Raw genomic sequence first — 19,229 nt, forward strand, 5'->3', positions numbered from 1 at the left:
CGTGATATAAAGGAAATGCATGGTGAGGCTGGTCATCAACTTTGCTTGAACATTGCTACATAAGCTAAGGAGGGTTAACTCACCTTTGAGCATCTTTTAAAGTCCAAACAGCCTCCTCTAGTTTCCAATTTGTTTTAATTGTCCTTTACAGGATTAGCCTGGCACAGTGTGCCACAGAGAGCAAAGCAACTTGGTTTGGTAAAGGTGGGCTCAGCAGTGGTGGAATTTGTCCGAGGGCATGGTAGCTTCGTGTGTAGTAACTTCTCTTTCAGGCTCATCCCTGTGCAGCAAGAACGTGGAGTTGTGAGAGTAAAAGTGGTGTGTGTGTGTGTGTGTGTGTGTGTGTGTGTATGTTAATATATCTGCATATGTGTGTGTGCACTATGTATATGCATATGGTATATATGCATGTGTACATGTGTATTATGTGCATGTATGTATATAGATAAATGTGTGTATACACATATGTGCATGTGTACATATGCGTACATGTATATGTGTGCATCTATGTATGGTATACATATACATATATACATATATGTGTGTATGCATGTATGTGTTTATATATATTGTGTGTGTATGTATGTATGTGTATGTATATGTATGTGTCTATGTATGTATATGTGTGCATGTGTGCATGCATGTGCATGCACGCACAGTGTGTGTGTAAATATATCTGCATATATGTGTGTGCACTATGTATATGTGTATGATATATATGCATGTGTATATGGGTATTATGTATGTATATATATGTGTGTATATATACATGTGTGCATGTGTACATGTGTGTACATGTATGCGTGTGTGCATCTATGTATATGTGTATGGTACATATGTATGTGTATATCTGTGTATGTGTATTATGTGTATGTATTGCATGTGTATGTATGTGTATATGTATGCATATGTGTGCATGTGCATGCTTGTGTGTGTGTCTGTGTGTGTCTGTGTGTGTCTGTGTGTGTGCATGTATAATGCACATTTGCATGAAACCATAACTGGCCTCAAAACCCAGCAGATGATGGCTCCTGGTTCATGACATTACTAGGTTTCTTTCTTGTGACCATCTGAGATCAAACGACTGGACTGTGAGGCATATTTGTTGGTAGCATAATTTGAGACAGGGTATCTCCAAAATCCCATTACTGTAGGAGACCTGGGTGAGCACAGAGCCTCCAAGCCTTCCATACCAGCTGCTTCTGGGAGGTTTCCCCAGCCACTACAACAGCCAGCTGTGTGGTAGAGGAGATTTCCTGTAGGAACCAGTTTAGAATCAGGTCAAAGGCAAACCTCTTGGAAATGTTTGGGAAATAGATGTAAGGAACAGAAAGTTCATATTGCTAACCGTGTGTTCAAATCAGCACAGAAATTACCCTAACTGCTCCATTCTCCTCCCTCTCTTCCCTGTCTCACTTCCTCTTCTAGTAATGTTTGAGGGCTGTTGGGAGTTTAAAAGGCACTGAAAGGTGAGTTAACTCTCATTAGTTTATGAAGCAGTGTTCAAATAAAATTGAATACCAGCCTCACCATGCACTTTGTATAACAAAGCACATGTAATTTCAAAGCAGCAAGAGGGCTTTAGTTAGCTATAAGGAAGCTAAGGTTATAGGGTCGCTAGCCTGAGATAGCCCTATGCTTTCATGGCTATTCTTGATTAGCCTTTTCAAAGCTCTGTGCTTCCTAGAGGTGCTAACTCAGTGTGTGGGGCAGCTTGTCGTCTGTATTCTGCTGCATCTTTGTGTGTCCAGATTAATACTTTTAGAATATTGATCATGTTAATTTCTGGTTTAGAATTTTAGAAATGCAGAATACATCTTACTTGTGTGCTACTTAAATTGATTTTTAAACTGATCGTTTGTATAGAGGGTTTTTTAATTATGAGCATTGAAATGTCAATTGCTGGTATATTGTAAATATTGACATTTTAGCTCAAATGTTATATCATTCTTCAAATCCCTATTAGGGGAGGTTATCACACTATTATTTTATTATCTCTCAGTTTTAGAAGAAGGATTTAAGGTTTAAAAAATCAGCAGTTTCTGGCAATCATATATAGGCACAAAAGTCCTTTTGTTCTAGATTTGAGGAAACTAAATTATCTTAAGAGAAAACAAATTGCAAGTTTAACCATTAAATCGTAAGGTTAACCATTACCTTTGCAGGCGTCTGGATCTACAACTGACAAACACTTGGCTAGAAACAGGATAACCACCTCAGGCACATGGTATTTTCTTTGAGACCTAATTCACCGAAACCATTTCATGGAGCTGCATGCACGTGCGTCGAATTTGAAGCTCTGAACACGTTTGCAAGGGCTAACTCCACAAGGACAGAGACAACGTCTAACTTGGCTCCCCCACCTCCCTGTGACTCTACCCTGCATGTGTCCTGCATATCTTGTTGATTTGTTTCTCCTATAACGGGGTGGCTCTCTCCTTGACAACTGGGGACCACTTTTAGCCAAGCAGCTGCCCACTGGCATCTGAAGCGTGCAGTGCTCAGGTCTGGCAGCATCTCAAAGGATTTATTATTACCATCCTATGATTTCATTACTGTTATTATTGTCACTCCTATGAAATTCCAACGCTGAGCCTGCTACAAACCATCAAGAGACTACAGGACGGGTGACAGTCTGCTCTCTGTTTCCGAACAGCTGCTGCTCCTTCTCCCCATCCAGTTTCCACTTAAGACTAAAGAGCTTGAAGAGGTGACTATATCCTCCTCAGTGTACTCGTAATGGCCACTGCTTCTCAGTGGTGACCTTGGGAAGAAGAATGTCCTTCAAAGCAGCTTTATTCAACAATCCTGAGAGTCAGGAATCAAGAGACACTGGTTCTGTGGCCATGGGAACGGCCCATCTGGTCATGGTTTCCTCACACACTAAAGAGATAATGTCTCTTTTATGAGTGGGAATGTCTTGAAGTCCTTCAGACTGTCTCTACTTTTAACCTAGTACCTGGCTTTCCCTAGGGAAAGAGCTCTCATTAGGAACATCTCAGGAAGAGCCTAACTCTGACCTTCACGGCTTCACTCCAGAACCTACATCATTGAAAAATGATAAAAATTAAAAGACACAAACCTGGTTTATATAAGACATTAGGATGGTTCTTCAACTAGAAATGACAGGGTCTCTGCCCTAAAATCTATTGACGTTTATAAAAATGGAAATATAAAAATTTAACGAAGCCAACAGTCGATCAGGAGGTCTGAGACTTGCTTTCACGCCACAGTAAGTTCTGTGGTGTATTCAGCAAGTCTCCTGCTGCTGAAGTGGCTTTCGGATCTCATCTTCCAACTTTCAGTACCTGCATCTCTCTGACTTATCCACCTCAAACAGGCCTGGAGGTTCACTTTGAGCTTCAAGGGTTAAATGTAACCTTATAGAAAGACATGTTGTTAAGTTAATATCTCCATCTATTGATTCTGACTGAAGACCAGAAGAACTAGTAGATGGATGTGTTTGCAAAAAGGCTTTCGTCCTATGGGAACTATGTGTGGTAATAAAGTTGTACTTTGATCTGACTTAAACTTCAAGCATTGATTGAGAGCTTGATGTATGGCACACTCCATGCTCGAAACAAAAAGCAAAGGAAAGCAATCAAAATCAACATAAATTTAGAAATTCTCAGCATTGTGAATGCTAGACTTACTTTAAAATATGAAATAGGTGGGTGGTGGTGGTGCATGCCTTTTATTTCAACACTTGAAAGGCAGAGGTATGTGGATCTTTGAGTTCGAGAACAGTTTGGTATACAGAACAAGTTCCAGAATAGTCAAGGCTACACAGAGAAACCCTGTCTCAAATATATATAATTTTATCATATTTCATATACAATGCATCATACAGTATACAGTATATATAATTATATGTATAGTGTGTATACTGTATATAGTATATATTGGATTTTAAGGCAGTATTATAGCATGTTAAAATGTTTATAGGCAAACTCATAACAAATGCATAATCCAGCCAGGTTGGAGTCTGAGCTATCAGTAAGGGGTAAGCTGCATTGACTAAAGTATATGCTGTGAGAGAAATGGAACCCTGATAGGCCAGAAATGGGTAAGACTAAAAGTTTCTACATTTACAACAGCAGATCTTTATGTAATTAATCATAACAGTTTGATAATTGGAGAGAAATGTCTACTTCTTTCTGATTACTCGTAAACAACAAACTTCAGACCAGGTAAATCCATTTAATAATGATCAAAAAAATCCAACTATTCATTTAAGTTTAGAGCCCATTCCCAACCTATAGTGTTATTTTTAAGCAAAGTTAACCAGTAAGTTGCCCGCTGTCTATGGACTCTTAAAACCTGGACATCTCCCACCATAAGCCTATGTCCCTAGAATAGCTACTTTGTCAGCACTTTCTGTCTCTGTGCTCAGGGTTTTCCCTCATCTGAGAGAGCCCTTCACAGCTCTATCTATGTGTGAAAGCCTGCTCTGTCCCTTCTCACCCAACTGAAACCCACTCACACCCATGGAATTCTTTCTACCAGGCTCTCAAACCCAGCTTCAGGTGCCAGTAGAACTTACTGAGGACCATGAGTCTCAAATCAGGATCTGTTACATATATTTCCCTAGATTCAGGTTCTAACCCCAAAAGAATCAGGATGTCTCTCATGGGCATGGATAGTTCTTCCCAATTCTGGTGTCTAAACAGTTGTACCGCAGTCCGGCAAGCACTCACCAAGGACACGCTGTTGAGCATCTATGCCCAAACTACTCATATTTTCCACAATAAGGTATCTCCCCATCAGACAAATATGCAAAGTGAGTTTCAGATGAGCTAAAAGAAGCCACATCTCAAGCAGCATACATTGCTGCAAACCAAAAGATGACGATCCACTTATTTTTTTTAATTATATTCCGACTTTTTAAAACAATTCGTGTATCGCTTTAGTACACTCTATAAATAGGAACATTAATATGGACTTGCCTATTTAAAAGGGGGATTTAGCAGAGGACATTGCTCTGGGCAGCGGGACAGCTGAAGAGGTGTAATTTAACAGCTTTCAGAAGCCCGTCACTGGAGTGATTGAGGTGGACAGAAGGCAAGGACATGACCACGGTCCTTAAAAGACACAAACAGGTGGGAGAGCACACTGGGGGTGGGCAGAGGGCGGGAAAGTACAAAAGGGAAGACGCTTGCCTGGAAAAGCAGAGACTAGATGAAGCAGGGTGTGAGGCCGTCTGGAGGGAGAGAAGCCCTGGAAAGAGAGAGAAAGCCCTGGAGAGAGAGAGAAGCCCTGGAGAGAGAGAATCGAGAGAGGAGGAGAGGGGCCGAGAAAGAGGAGGAGGAAGGAGATCAGGGAGAAGAGATGGAGAAGAAACCAGGGAGACAGAAAATGGAAAAGAAGAGAGGAGATGAGTGGAGGAGGGAGAGGAGAGAGGAGAGGAGGGAGAGGAGAGGAGAGGAGAGGAGAGGAGAGAGGAGAGGAGAGAGGAGAGGGGAGAGGAGAGAGGAGAGGAGAGGAGGGGAGAAAAGGACAAACCTGAACCCAGAACACATTTGGACAGATCACTAGTCAGACATAGAGGTAAAGCTAGAATAAACAACAGCCATAACAAAAGAAAAGAAAAGAAAGAGAAACAGGCACAGGGCATAAAGGGTTGCATGATAGACTATCAAAGAGGACAGTGCACAGGAGGAAAGGAAAGACCTTCGTCTCTCTGTGAGTGGCTGGAAAGATAGAGATTGTGGAAGTAAGAGTGGAACGGAGTGAGGGGGAATCTGTAAGGAGACAAACAAGACATGATTGCAGCATGGCCGTCTAACTGTCAGAAAGTCACCGGGCTGTTCAGCGGGGCTGCAAGAAGAGCCACAGCTTTACCCAAGAGGGGACGGTCAGAAAGGCAGGAGCAGGCAATTTAAGCAGCTAGCTACTGGGGGAGAGAAAAGGGAAAGGAAAGAAAAAATAGACGGAAAGGTGAGAAGCAGGAGAGGGAAAACCCAAAGGAGACACTGGCCCAGAAACCTTTTTAACTTTCGGTAAGAATCTTCAAGGCCCCAAACTAGGCCAAGATTCTGACTGACATTTCTGAGCTCACCAGCTGCTGTTTCCTTGAGAGGATTCTGACAGGAAGGCATAGAAATGCAAGCCAACCCTGCTAGCTCTGGAAATAAATAAATAACAAGCCAGGCTCTACACTCCTCAATGGGGGCAGAAGCCTGCGGGGCAAGAAAGCCCACAGAGGAGGAGGGACCCGCCTGCAACTTTTCCCCAGGTATGTCACAGAGCTGATTCTGCATGCTGCTTTCTCCTCTATTTGTCCCCTGGCTGTTCCTGCCTTATGCAGCTGTCTTTCTTTCTTTGTGAATTTTTGGGGAGCCCTGTGGGTGATCCGCTTCTGTTATGTGAAGCCAGCGAGGCAGATCTAGGCGAGCAGGTGAAGCTTGGGGTTCTGCATCTCAAACAAGCAGCAGTGGGAATGAGAGAAACGGCCCCCACCTGTGGGGGTGGTTGTGGGGGTGGTGCATGTGGCTGACTTGTACTGAAGTGGGCCTTCTGTGTGCAGGAGCTTGGAGCAAAGATCAAAATGGGAGGATATGGGTGTTGAGACACCCAGGGACAGTGAAAGATGCTGTTTCCTGAATCCAACTGTGGGGACAGATTCCTTCATAGACTGGCAAACTACCTCAGGAAGCTTGAGTGTATTCGGTGTAAGAGATAAGAACTCAACATCATGTGACCTTGAACTTACAGCATGCCTTTTGAGTGTCTTTTAAAAAAAAAGTGCATTGAGTTTTTTTTCCAAAGAATTCACAGAAATTGTGTGTGTGTGTGTGTGTGTGTGTGTGTGTGTGTGTGTGTGTTGGCTATATCGCAGTATACATCGATATCACAATCACCCAACGACAAGGCTGAGTTCCCACTAAGATAAATGCGGACAGTTACAACATTTGGGAAACTAAGGAGCAGTCCCTAAACCAAGTAGTTCTTTGGAACGTTTAGACCGGAACTCAATGTTCCTGACTTGCCCCTTGGACTTTAAGTAACTGTCAGTCCTCCTTCAATTTAGTAACAGGACAGGGAGGGAAGACTGACAGTGCAGGGGCGGGGCACGGCGGACTCAGAGCTAATGGCATTTGCTGATTTTCTGTATCATGGCATTGTTACACTACATATTATCATTATAATCTCTCTGCAAATGCCACATGGGGGCATGTGTGCCAGTGGCCCTGTGCTGAGCGTTTCTTCTCAGGAAAACCTGTTACCTCATTTCGAACCTACTCTTCATCAAACCCCAGTGAACACCTTACTGATCAACCCTGGTGCAAAGGGTCTATTTCAAGTGATGCCAAATAACTCAAGTCAAAACTCTTGGCAACCTTCCCCGATGGGATTTCCCTCTCTTTTTGGCATGTTGGTTGGCTGTGTCCTTGCTGTTAAAGGAGCTTCTAAGGCTTGGAGTCTAACTACATCTTTGAGACAGTTCTTTGAGACAATTCACTATGTCCTGGCGTCTAATGGTTTTTCCTCCTGTCTGCCACCTCATTTGTAAGAGGCCAGAATGTAGGGTTGGTTCCTTGCCCTTGCCCTGTACAGCATAAGAAATACTGACCTAGTAGTTATCAGTGTGGTCCCCAGACTAGCAACATCAATATTGCCTGGAAACAGGCTACAGTCCATACTTCCAGATCCTACTCCAGACTTACCAAATCGGGACCTCTAAAAGTGGGACTTGACCATTCATATTTAACCTGGATGGCCAGGGGACTATAATGTACTGAATTAGAAACTCGTGCTTTTTTTAAAGGCGCTGTTTCCTGGAATTCAGATTTCTTCACAGGTATGATGTGATTGGCTTCAGGGCCAATTGCACAAAAGGAGACTCTTCAACAAACAGCACTCCTTGCGTTCTGGTGGTTTCTTTCCTCTGGGGCATGTTTAACACGTTACCTGTTATAGTGCTTATAAGAGCATCTGCACACACATGGCTTCACTGGGTCAGGGGGAGTTTAATCTGCATCACTCTTCCTGTGTGGTGGGCCTTAAAGGACATAGGTGAGAAACCAAAATCTGAAACCATCAGGACGCCAGCCGATCGAGAGGAGAGGCAGGTGCGGTTCTCAAGTGCACAAGGAGTTAGAGTGTCACCAAGGTCACACAGGATATACTGTAAGACCAATTACAAACATTAGTGAAGAAGAAAACATAGGTAAGGTATTTTGGGGAATGAGGCAGCTGGGAAGTTAGTTCAGAAGAGCATGGAGTTCAAGACCAGATTGAGATACAGAGTGAAACCATGTCTCAAAAAAGGGACTCCGCTGGTGGAAATAAGCAAAAGGGGGAGGTAGGGGAGGGCGGGATGGGAGGGCGACATGGGAGGGCGAGATTCCTGGGAAACCATGAACACTGGGAACACTGGGAAGATAACTCACTGGGTTCCATGTAAGCCTTTCTGTAACCAGTATATCAACCACTCCTTGAGAAGAGGGTAATCATGTTTCAGACTCTACCCATTTATCTTCATGTATACAGAAAATCTTCATTAATCTAAAGTTTCCTTACACTGTTGTGGAGTGCATAGCTTGTAACCGTAATAATTTCATTACTTTAGAACCCAGTCTCTCCTTATCCTGCCCACTCTCAGATCAGTGGTTTTTCGAAGTCCTCCTACATCTTACAACAAAATAAAGTGGGCGTGGCTGCCAGAGCGCCCTTCAAACACGTGTTCCCCAGCAGGCCAAGAGATTATGATTGCATGGCTCTGTCAGAGTGTAAGGACCTGGATCCTTAGTTCTTTGGTGGCACTAATAATTAGCAAGACTTGGAAATGCTAACATTTAAGAATGCATATGTGCTTTTAACCAGAGAGGGAAAAAAAATCAGGTGATAGCTGCAACTTACCTGCTGTGTGCTTTCTTAACTACTTTCTGCCCCAAAATTCATTAACCTGTTTGAGATAGGGTTTTTATTTCATTTACTGGCCTTTTAACAAATTTTTCATGCAATATATTTTGCTTGTATTCTTTCCTCTCCCTGAACTCCTCCCAGATCCTCCCCACCACCCTACCACCCAATTTCATGTTCTATCTCTCCCTCTCCCTCTCTCTCTCTCTCTCTCTCTCTCTCTCTCTCTCTCTCTCTCTCTCTCAAACAGAAACAAGGTGCACATGTGAGTACACACACACAAACACACTACACACACACACACACGTCAGTTATGTGTTAGCCAACTGCTCTGATCATAGGCGTGTCCTGCGCTGGGGTTGATCTATCCAATGTCACTCCTTTAGAGAAAACTGATGTTCCATCCCAGCAGGTATCAGTTGCAACAGATTTCTTGGTTAGGAGTGGAACTTTGTGTCCAGTTCCGCTGCTGCTTGAAAAAATAAAATTTTCAAATATCACAGGATCAGTGTGAGCATTAAGACTCCAAACGAGAGCTTTTGTTTTGTTTTCATGTTGGCTTCTTCTCATCCCCGGTCCTATCCCTCCCTAAAGTTCCAGCTCTGACTCACCTGGGTGAGAAGTAAGCAAGGACAACAGGTTAGTATAATGTCACTGGCACTCCCCTGTCCTGTCCGAGAGAGGTGGCAGAATGACTGGAGGGAGAAAAGTTAGGATTTTAGAGTTGGTGCTGCCCTGGCTGCCCCTGAGAAGTTAAACCAGGATTTATACCCGCGAGTCAATCAACACTCAGAACTGGTCAGTGCTTTAAAAATAGCAAAACGTCCTGGCTGAGTCCCAGGAAAAAGAGGATCCTATCACCAGATACTACCCTTAGCTTGCATTAGAGAGAGGGGACTCTGACATGCTTCCTACCCAGTCGGATTGATGACAGTCCCAAAGGACTGTTAAACTCTACACTGGCTTGTGTTTCATGAACAACCACCTAGGTCACCAGTAGTAGATGTCAGAGTGTAAGGCAGAAGTCATCAGACATTGGAGCAAGGCCTCTCTGTCAGGCCCACTCCTCCCACGGTGCCATTGTTACACACGGAAATCATGACCAGGTTCAGAGATGGAACTGGGAAGAAATACAAAGATCCCTCAACGGAGATAAAGAGAGGGAGCCGCAGGTGACATTCAACATGGTTCAGGTTTTTTCCTCCTCATTCAGCAAAGGACTGACGGTCTAAATGCAGATCTGTCATCAGAGAAAAAAATGCCCTGTAGTAACTGAAGGGAATGTCTGGGCATCTTACTAAGAAACTCATAAAGGTCCCCAAACTGAGACTGATGTCCTAGAAACTCAGCCCATGAAATAATGGCTCTTGTTAGAAATGATCCTGGTGAAGACCCTTCCTCTCAGCTTCTTTGACAGATATGTCAAAATGTTCCGAGGCCTTTTGAGGCAGACCAGAATTCTTAGGAGAACATCTTCTCGTAATAGTTAAGCTTTCCTAAGTACTTGAGAATAAATCCATATGTAAAAATAATTTTGTGCTAATGAAAGGCTTTTAAGTAGGTCATGCATAAAGACTCCTACATGGTGTGTGTGCCTTGCCACTACATTAGAAAGTAAAATATTAAATGCTACTATTATTAATAATAAAACCGTTTTTAAAACTAATGCTATGCTCGCAGCACTTTACACTTTCCGAAAGTCTCTACTGGAGTGTCTTGTTGCGTAAGCACTATTATTCCCACTTTTAAAATAAGAGAACTGGGGCTATAACCAAGATGTGGTCTTCATCCTCACGCCCCCTGCATCCAATAAGATTACAGCACTGTGTTGGTCCGTAATCCGCTCTTCTCCCTGTCTCAGTCCATTCCCAATTTTCCCCAAATCTCAGAAATGTTCCAAAGACCAACCTCATGTCCCTGTGAGTCAGTGTTTGCACTATTGGTGTTCTGCTGTATAAATGTTCAGCTCAGGGAGGAAAAGAAAAGAACCATGGTTGTTGCTTGTGATCTTGGCACCACTTTCATTGTTACTTAAGTCCTGATGCTTTTCAATACACCTAAAACAAAGGGAAGAGCTATTTAGAATTGGAGGCTTTTACATATTAGTCAATTGTGGGACAGAGTTGGGTGGTGGGAAATAAATCCTGCGTCCAGTAGCATGCTGAGTGACATCTTATATTGTCATTAGCCTGGTCTCTTCACATGCCATCTCATCAATAGCCAACCACCTTCTGGTAGGCAGATGGAGTTCCTCAACCACTACTTTCCGATAAATGCCCTGGCATCTGGGGCACAGATGAGGAGGAAGGTGGGTGTTTGCCAACACAACACAACGTACAAGTGTTGGGACCGCAAGCCATGTCTCTCAGTTCTCTTCAACGCCACCTATCAAAGGCGTAAGATTCAAGCTGATAGAAAGTCATGAAATGATCTGGAAACATTTGACAGTTTCCTTATAAATGCTCTTTGCCCTGTGCCAACCCCAAGGAAAAACACGTCTTCCTCTTACAACCTTTTGCAACATTTTTCTTGCCCATCAGCTATTCTGATTGTTGCAGTTTCTGTGTGTGTTCCAGTCTGCCATTCACAACATTTTCAAATCCATTTTATGAAGGTCCCTCCTTGCATCCTAAGTCCAACCAAGTGCAACAAGAATTTAGATGAGCCTTTCTCTGTAGAGTCCTTCCTTGAACTTTCTGTTGACTCTCAAAGCTCTCTGTGTATTCTAAACCAATAAGAATGTCAGCTTTCCGAACTCATGAACTTCAGAGTTACTGGTTATTAACGTTTTTCCATTTTTTTCCCAGAACATTTTACAGAGAACTTCTATGTTTACCATATAAGTTTGTGCTTAACAAAGACCAAACAATTCACAACTCAAATGTTAAACACGATTATGTAGTTACATTCCCTAGTTACCTCAAATATTTTCCCTGAAAACCTTGTTTATTTGTATTCCTTACAGGAACTCACCACCATCGGCCTGGCTCATAAATAGTTAAATATCATAGAACTGGTCACTGCAGTTCTTAGGCACAGAAAACACAGTGGCCCCTCTTGGCTTTGCAGACATTCACTCCTGACAATGTGCCAAACGTCTTAGAGGATTCTGTGACAAATTTGACAAGTGGGGATGAAAACTGGCCCTGTTCTTGAGCACCATGGCTCTCTGAACAAATGAGACATCTGTACTTTTCTCAAAGTCATCTTTGAGAGGTGACACCATCTCCTTTGACCTGAGCAGCCCCCTTGAGAGACATCTGTCCCCAACACTGAGTTTTGGATAGATCACTCCACCAAATGTGCAGGATGCTTGGCCATAGACTCACTTACATAAAGCTTGTGCTTGAGCCCAGAGGAATGACGTCTTTTCAGAGCAGAACCTTAAATGGCCATTAGATTACATTAAATAAATTACTGGATTCTTTCCAATGTCATCCACAAAGGTTTTGACTAGGATGCCTGGGACATTTTCCTACACACCTAAAGGAGGAACACACACACACACACACACACACACACACACACACACACACACACACTATTTCTAAATCAATGCAATACCAACACCAAACTTAAAACTGCAGAAGGATGAAAATGGAATATAAAATCCTCGTGTCCTTCCTTCCTTCCTATCTTCTTTCCTTCCTTCCTTCCTTCTTATCTTCCTTCCTCCCTTCCTCCCTTCCTCCCTTCCTTCCCAACACCTCTTACCTTCCAAGCTCTCATGAAGAGAACCTGTACTGATACAAGGCTGTTCTTTCAATCTGGTTAGGTTTTTTTAAATAATTTTCATTCACATAGAAACAAATTAATTCATTTCTAGAGCCATATCTTCACAAGTAAAACCAGAAAGGGTAGGGGGCACAGCTTCACATAGACATGAGGATTCAAAGAGGTGGCATAGAGAAGTCATTGAAAATGATCTTGTCACAGAAAACTTGACTGAAAAAAGGTTATTTATCGTTATTATTGTTCTTTGATTGTATGAAGCAGCCCTCACATAGCTACGAGCTGGCTCTGGGCCCCACTTATCCTCTTAGCTTACTTCCCTATTTCCTGGCAGAGAATTCTATGCCAAGAAGCTCAAACCCTTAATTTTCTCCAGCCAGGGTGATCAGTCCAGACCCCAAATGGCTCAACAGCTGCCAGTGTCCGTTCCTCTCCTACAGCCCAGGCTACACAGATTGTGAGGCAGGTGGATAGGCCACGGGCAGCAGAGGCTGAACAAAAAAGATCCTTTCCACAATGAACAATCGTGTTGGAATGCTTGCTGGCAGCTGCAGCCTGTCAGTGCATTCCAAGCACCCCAAGTAGGAAGCACAATAGCTCCTTGGCAAGCTCTAAGCTGAGCAGTTCTCTGCATGCATGGAGTCACCCCTTGTTTTAATGTTCTAATGGTTTCATAATGTTAAAATATATATATATAACCATTTTGAAATCTACCCTGCAACAGCAGCAGATTGGTTACTAACAGTGATAACGCAGTTGCTAGGCCATAACTGCGCTGAAATCTCTAGTGACCTTTGAGGGAGCCTTGGGGTCCTTGATCTCCGACCTAAGTATATAGGAAGAAATTTGTTCCCAACAAGCCCTGTCAGGCCAAGATGGTGACTTACTCCAGGATGTAGGACGGATGACGTCAGGTGCCAGGGATCCTTAGCATTTCTCACCTGTGCAGGGAAGAAAGTGGCTTTGCCTTCTGCGCGACGAGGACGTCGGAGGACACCTCTTCCCCAGGCCACATGCTTCTTTATATCCTCATAGATATCACTGCGCTATGGAATGTAAGGAAGTGTGTGGTTTTGGCAAGTGCTTCTTCACGGCCAACGACTCCACCCAGAGAACACACCGGTGACTTCTTCGTTCCTTGGCCACGTTTGTCCTACCTGCAGATGCCCTCTTCCCCAGCAATCCACCTCTACAGACTTCTCCCGCAGCACGGGGCTTATAGGCCTCCAACCTAGCCCCTTTATACCAACCTCCTGGTGCCACTCCTCAGACCTATTCTCTGAGAATCGGCTCCCCGGGGTTCTAGCTCCTTCCTCTGCTTGTATTTCTCCTGCAGTGGATGTTTCTACCAAGCAAGCTCAATGATAGTTCATGGTGCCACATGTGTAGCAGTTGGTGTGTGTGTGTGTGTGTGTGTGTGTGTGTGTGTGTGTGTGTGTGTGTGTGTGACTTGTGTTATTCACAGAAAGTAAACAACGCCTAGGCTCAAGACCACCACTTTGGTGGAAGGCGCCACACCTCCTGGCCCTGCCAAGCTGTTGTTTCTACTTCATGACTGTTAGTGTGTTACTTCAAAGCCACACTGTCTGAGGAAAGGTGGAGGTGCTAAAATACTGATGCATTCATTTAATGGCCTTAGTTCCTTTGTTCTTAACCCAGTCCCCCTGTGTTACCAGTTCTCTCTAGTGTCTAAGCTCATGCCATGAAGGAAGTAAACACTAGAGGGCAATTGAGAAGATGAGATGCTATAGTGATGGGCTAGAACTCCATTAAATGTGCAGCTGAGCTCATTAGCAAAACAAAAGGAAGTACCATAGCATTTGAGATGCATGCCCAGAAGCCCAGAACAGGAGAAAAGGAAGAGAAAGGATATGTGTGTTTCTAGACAGATAGCTGGATAAACATCAGCATACAGAACATGCTGGGCAGCTCTCTCATGCTCCCAAGTGAGATGCAGCCATATTGGAGACCACTAGATCCCTCTTTCAGGAACCAGGTAGTCCCCTAGCTACCATCAAGAGCATGCCACCCTATTCTTCTGGGGATAGACAGGAATGTGGAAGGACGGGGGAAACTACTAGAGCTGGACCAGCTACAGGATTGAGCACAGAATCTACCACTGTAGATCAGTACCCAGGCACTGAGTAATTTGGGCAGAATTATTGTTGTCACACTTAGGGTATTCCTGGCGTCTAGGGTATGGAGACCAGGGATGCAGAGAAGCATGTACAGTGCTCAGACCATCTCCATAGCAACGAGGTACCCAGTCCAAAATTTCAATGTGTGAAGATGGAGAACCCCTGTATTGGATAGTAAGGTGCCCAACACTAGCATTTTCCAAGAACTATCTCTGTCCTTTCTGTTTTAGACCTCAGTATGTGTATGTATGTGTGTGTGTGTGTATGTATTATGTATATATATATATATATATATATAATATCTGATGCCTCAAATCAAACTGTTTTCCATTGACAGCCCGTCTTTTTGGTTTTTTCTAACCTCACCTGCTCTGACCATGGATTTTTCTTTTTCTACCTTGGTGTTTGGTTTCACGACATCCTGAAATCAGCGACCTGTCAGGTAGATGGCTGTGCTGCTGAGGCTAGGTCAAAAAACATGGGCAAAGAAAAGGAAAGAGCTGGGGAAGTGGGGTTCAGAATTCTTGCATACACTTTTTCAGGAGTAAATTCAGACAGCCAGGCTGTCTCTGCCACTGCAGTTGCCTGGCTTCCTGCTCCCTAACGTAAGCTGTGGGCAAGATAGGCACAGAAGAAGATAAAGGACAGGAGCCACTAGATGCCTGTTACTAGAAAAAGGGCAACGGAGAAGGTTAAGATTGTGACCGCCAAGCCTGGAGGATTCCCACCAAGGAGGCCTGACCTGGGACACAAAGAAACCTCAGTATTATCTAGAGTTATGCCATATTTTGGGATGTTTATTTCTCTTATCCCTACATACATACATGATAGGTATGATCTCATCCAGTTGTCTTTTCTGCAGTGACCTGTTGGGTGCCTTAAAGTATGAGGTACCTTGTCGATTCTAGACAGACCTTTCAAGATGGAGTCCATCTTGAAGAAGCCAGTCATCCAACTACCTCACTTCTAGACGTGACTGGTGGTTTTAACACACTCACGGATAAGTGCAAAACCTTGTTGATGAATGACGGGGCACAATTCACGAGGAAAGATGAAGTCGAAAGTGAAGTTTGGGTCTCAAAAGCAAGCAGAATTGCCCCCTCAGACTCTCCTACAAGCCTTGCTGGTCTCCACTGTCTACCTGAAGGACTCAGTACACCCTTCACTACTAACAAACCTCACAGGAGGCAAGCAGAGTAGGTGTGCTTTTCACCATACAGACAAACATGCTGACCTGTCAACGTGCTACTTAACACCTCAACACCAAATATCATCATTTGATATTTCTCAGTACCAAATCCTCAATATCCTATAAATAAGTTAAATAAATAAATAAATAAATAAATAAAGTGAATCAAGAAATTATTGGTGGAACTTAGACCCAGATAAAAGTGAGTCCACGTCTACACATTTTCTTCACTCTTTTTTGGGAGGGAGTGGTTTGGGGGTTTTGTTTGCTTCTTTTGTTTTGTTTTTAGAGACAGGCTTTCTCTGTGTAGCATTGGCCATCCTGGAACTCACTCTGTAGACCAGGCTAGCCTCAAACTCAGAAACCCACCTGCCTCTGCTTCCCAAGTGCTGGAATTATAGGTGCGTGCCACCACTGCCTGGCCACACTTTCTTCTCAAGGATTTCTATTTATCAAGAAGAAAAGTAAATGTTAGCCAGTAACTAGCCCCGAGGGAGAAAACTGGTTTTCTGCAAAGCACTCAAACTATCATTTCTGCCTATGTCTTTCCTCTCCTGTACCTTGTGAAGGTACCCTTCTTACCCACACTTGATCTCACGTCACTATTAACAAGTAAAAATCAGAGGATACCCCTTCTAGTTCAATGGTTCTCAAACTTTAGATGCCTCGGAAGTACTCAAAAAGCAGGGTAGGTCGTGAGTTTTGGGGCCCCATTCCTGTGTATCTTGGGATGGTAAACGGTACTTTTCATTTACAAGGTCAACTCGTCAGGTTCTTACCTACTGGAATCCAGGCTTCTTCATGATCTGCAAGAGCCAAAAATGCCTCAGTCCCCCTCAGTAGACTCTACCAGAGTCAGTTCCATTCATTCTTGCAAACCAAAGGACTGTGATATCTATTACTGGGAGAAGGAATGAAGAGAATATATTTACATGATAAAAACTATCAAACTATGTAAATTACTGAATTGCAATGGCCACTTTAATATGCATGAATGTTACAGGTATCGTGTAAGGTAAAATTAACAAGCCGAAGATAAATATATATAATATGATGCATTGAAATATATTTGATTCCAAACATGCATTAATGAGAAAAGCTATAAAGAAAAACATTTAGATGACAAGAAAACTAAAAATCTAGTATCGTAGTTACTGTATATTATCCCTACCTACTTATATTTCATTTTTAATGCAAACATGATACACTCATAGAGGACTGTATAATGCACATTTACATATGCATATAAATACACTTGTCAAGTTTATTTTGGAATATAAAAGAAAGGAGTTTCTATTGTTTTTTTTCCATATTCTATAACTGTATTCCATTTTGGTGCCTAATGTTCCAATTTGAGAAAAATAATAAGAGCTAAAGAAAGTGAATAAATAAAAGCTAGAAAGCAAAATACAGACTTTGTGAGATTCCTCTCAAGTCGTGTGAGAGGTTAGTCAGGGTAATGTACTCTTTGGGGGGTTGATTCATGCTAATGTGTTCTCTCTGTTACAGGCTTGGACAAGCGATGCTCGAACACTCCAAGGACTTCACACACTAGACGCTGCAGTCACCTCCCAAGGGAGCGGCCCCCTGCTCTGGCTGGTCAAACGGAACCAAGTCCGTCTTCCTGAGAGGTTTGGTCCCCTTCAACCAGCTACAGCAGGGCTGGCAAAGCCCAATCTTTGGAGAAAGAGAAGAGAAGAGAAATTAGCTGCTACCATCTTGCTTATGAAAAGCAATTCTGGTTTTGTCCTGATAGCTTCATGTTCTCAGGAAGGAAGAAGAAAGGAAAAAGCCCAGGTTCAAAAGAGATCATAGGTCTCATGCTCAACACACAGAATCCTCTGCCTTTGTGTCCACATTTAAATCCATGCACACCCACTGATGATGCTAAGGATGCAGCTTGGGCCAGCCTTAGGCCAGCCAGTGGCAGAATATGGTACATAGGAGACAGGTCTTCTGCCCACAAGGACACAGAGCATAAGGAAGGCCACTGACCATGGAAATACAGCACAACTCAATGGAGTTGCAGGCTGGAACATGCTCAGTCCAAGATATAATTCATATATGTGTGGGATGGATGGATATAGACAAATATATATGTGGACATATATGAATATATATTATATATATACTGAATTTGCCTGTGATGTTCTACATCATTCTCCATGAAGCCCAGAACTTTGTGTTACACTGAAATTAAAGTACACAGAAGGAGGTTACCCAACTCCCCATAGCTGGTATCTGTAATTAAGGTAAATCCCTGTCTTCCTGTTTGAACCCTTCCCGTTTTGTGTATTAGTTATGATGTGAACTCATAACTAACCTCAGTCAAATAGCCTCAGTCACCTCTGTTAAAACCTTAATTGCCTTTTCATCAGTACATAGAAATAGTGACCTGATCAATCACATCATTGTTTTAAGACAATGTGAGTAAATAACCAACCGTAAGCATTCAGGGAATGCATAGCTTGCTATTATGACAATGATGGTGTCGTGCCCAGAGGCATGGTGCATTGAGGAGGAAGAACACATTTTAAAGGATAAAATTGCCAAAATAAACGTTATATTTATGTCAGTACATTTATATTCTGGCTATTGATTCTACCAGCATGCAAGATACACTCATCCGAGTGCATACTGTCAGTATGTAGTAAGTTTTGCCAAAAATTACTTCACACGTGAGATTCTACTACGTGGGAAGAGGTTCCTGACAGCATCGAGCTTGCTCTATAGCCATAGAGCCTTCTGGGTGTGTGAGGCTGTGAAGCATGTTTTCTAGATGCAAACAGAAGAAACGTGGCTGCAGTTGGCTGCCTGCCCCTCTACTCTGAACCTGTTCCCTCACAGAAAGAATGGAAACATCAATACTACCTATATTGTAGAGAATTCACGTAGAGAGTGAAAATAATGTACGAAGGTCTAAAATTAGGACAGGGTGCACAATGAGGTTTTTCTCTTTGACAATGCTTTTAAAACCAAATTGGTATTCAATAAACTTTTCCCTAATAAATGACTACATTTGTCGTTTATTTATTCTCAACATAAACTGTAGAACTGGGAGGTTTCTATGAACTTGTTAGATACACAGAACCTGTGCGCAAACCAGTTAGAGGTAAGAGAGTGGGTGGCAGCCCTCTCTCTCCTTCCCCAACTTTGTGGTGTGATGGAACTTTACCTAGAGCTAGACATGTGTACCACTCACCAGTAGTGGAAGCAAGAAGATCTGGAGGTCGCCATGATCCTCTAGCCCGAAATGTACCTGAAAGAACAGAAAGGTTCAATCCCATACAAACAGACGTGGCATG

This window comes from Rattus rattus, chromosome 4 (genome assembly GCF_011064425.1).
Source record: "Rattus rattus isolate New Zealand chromosome 4, Rrattus_CSIRO_v1, whole genome shotgun sequence".
Lineage (NCBI taxonomy): Eukaryota > Metazoa > Chordata > Mammalia > Rodentia > Muridae > Rattus > Rattus rattus.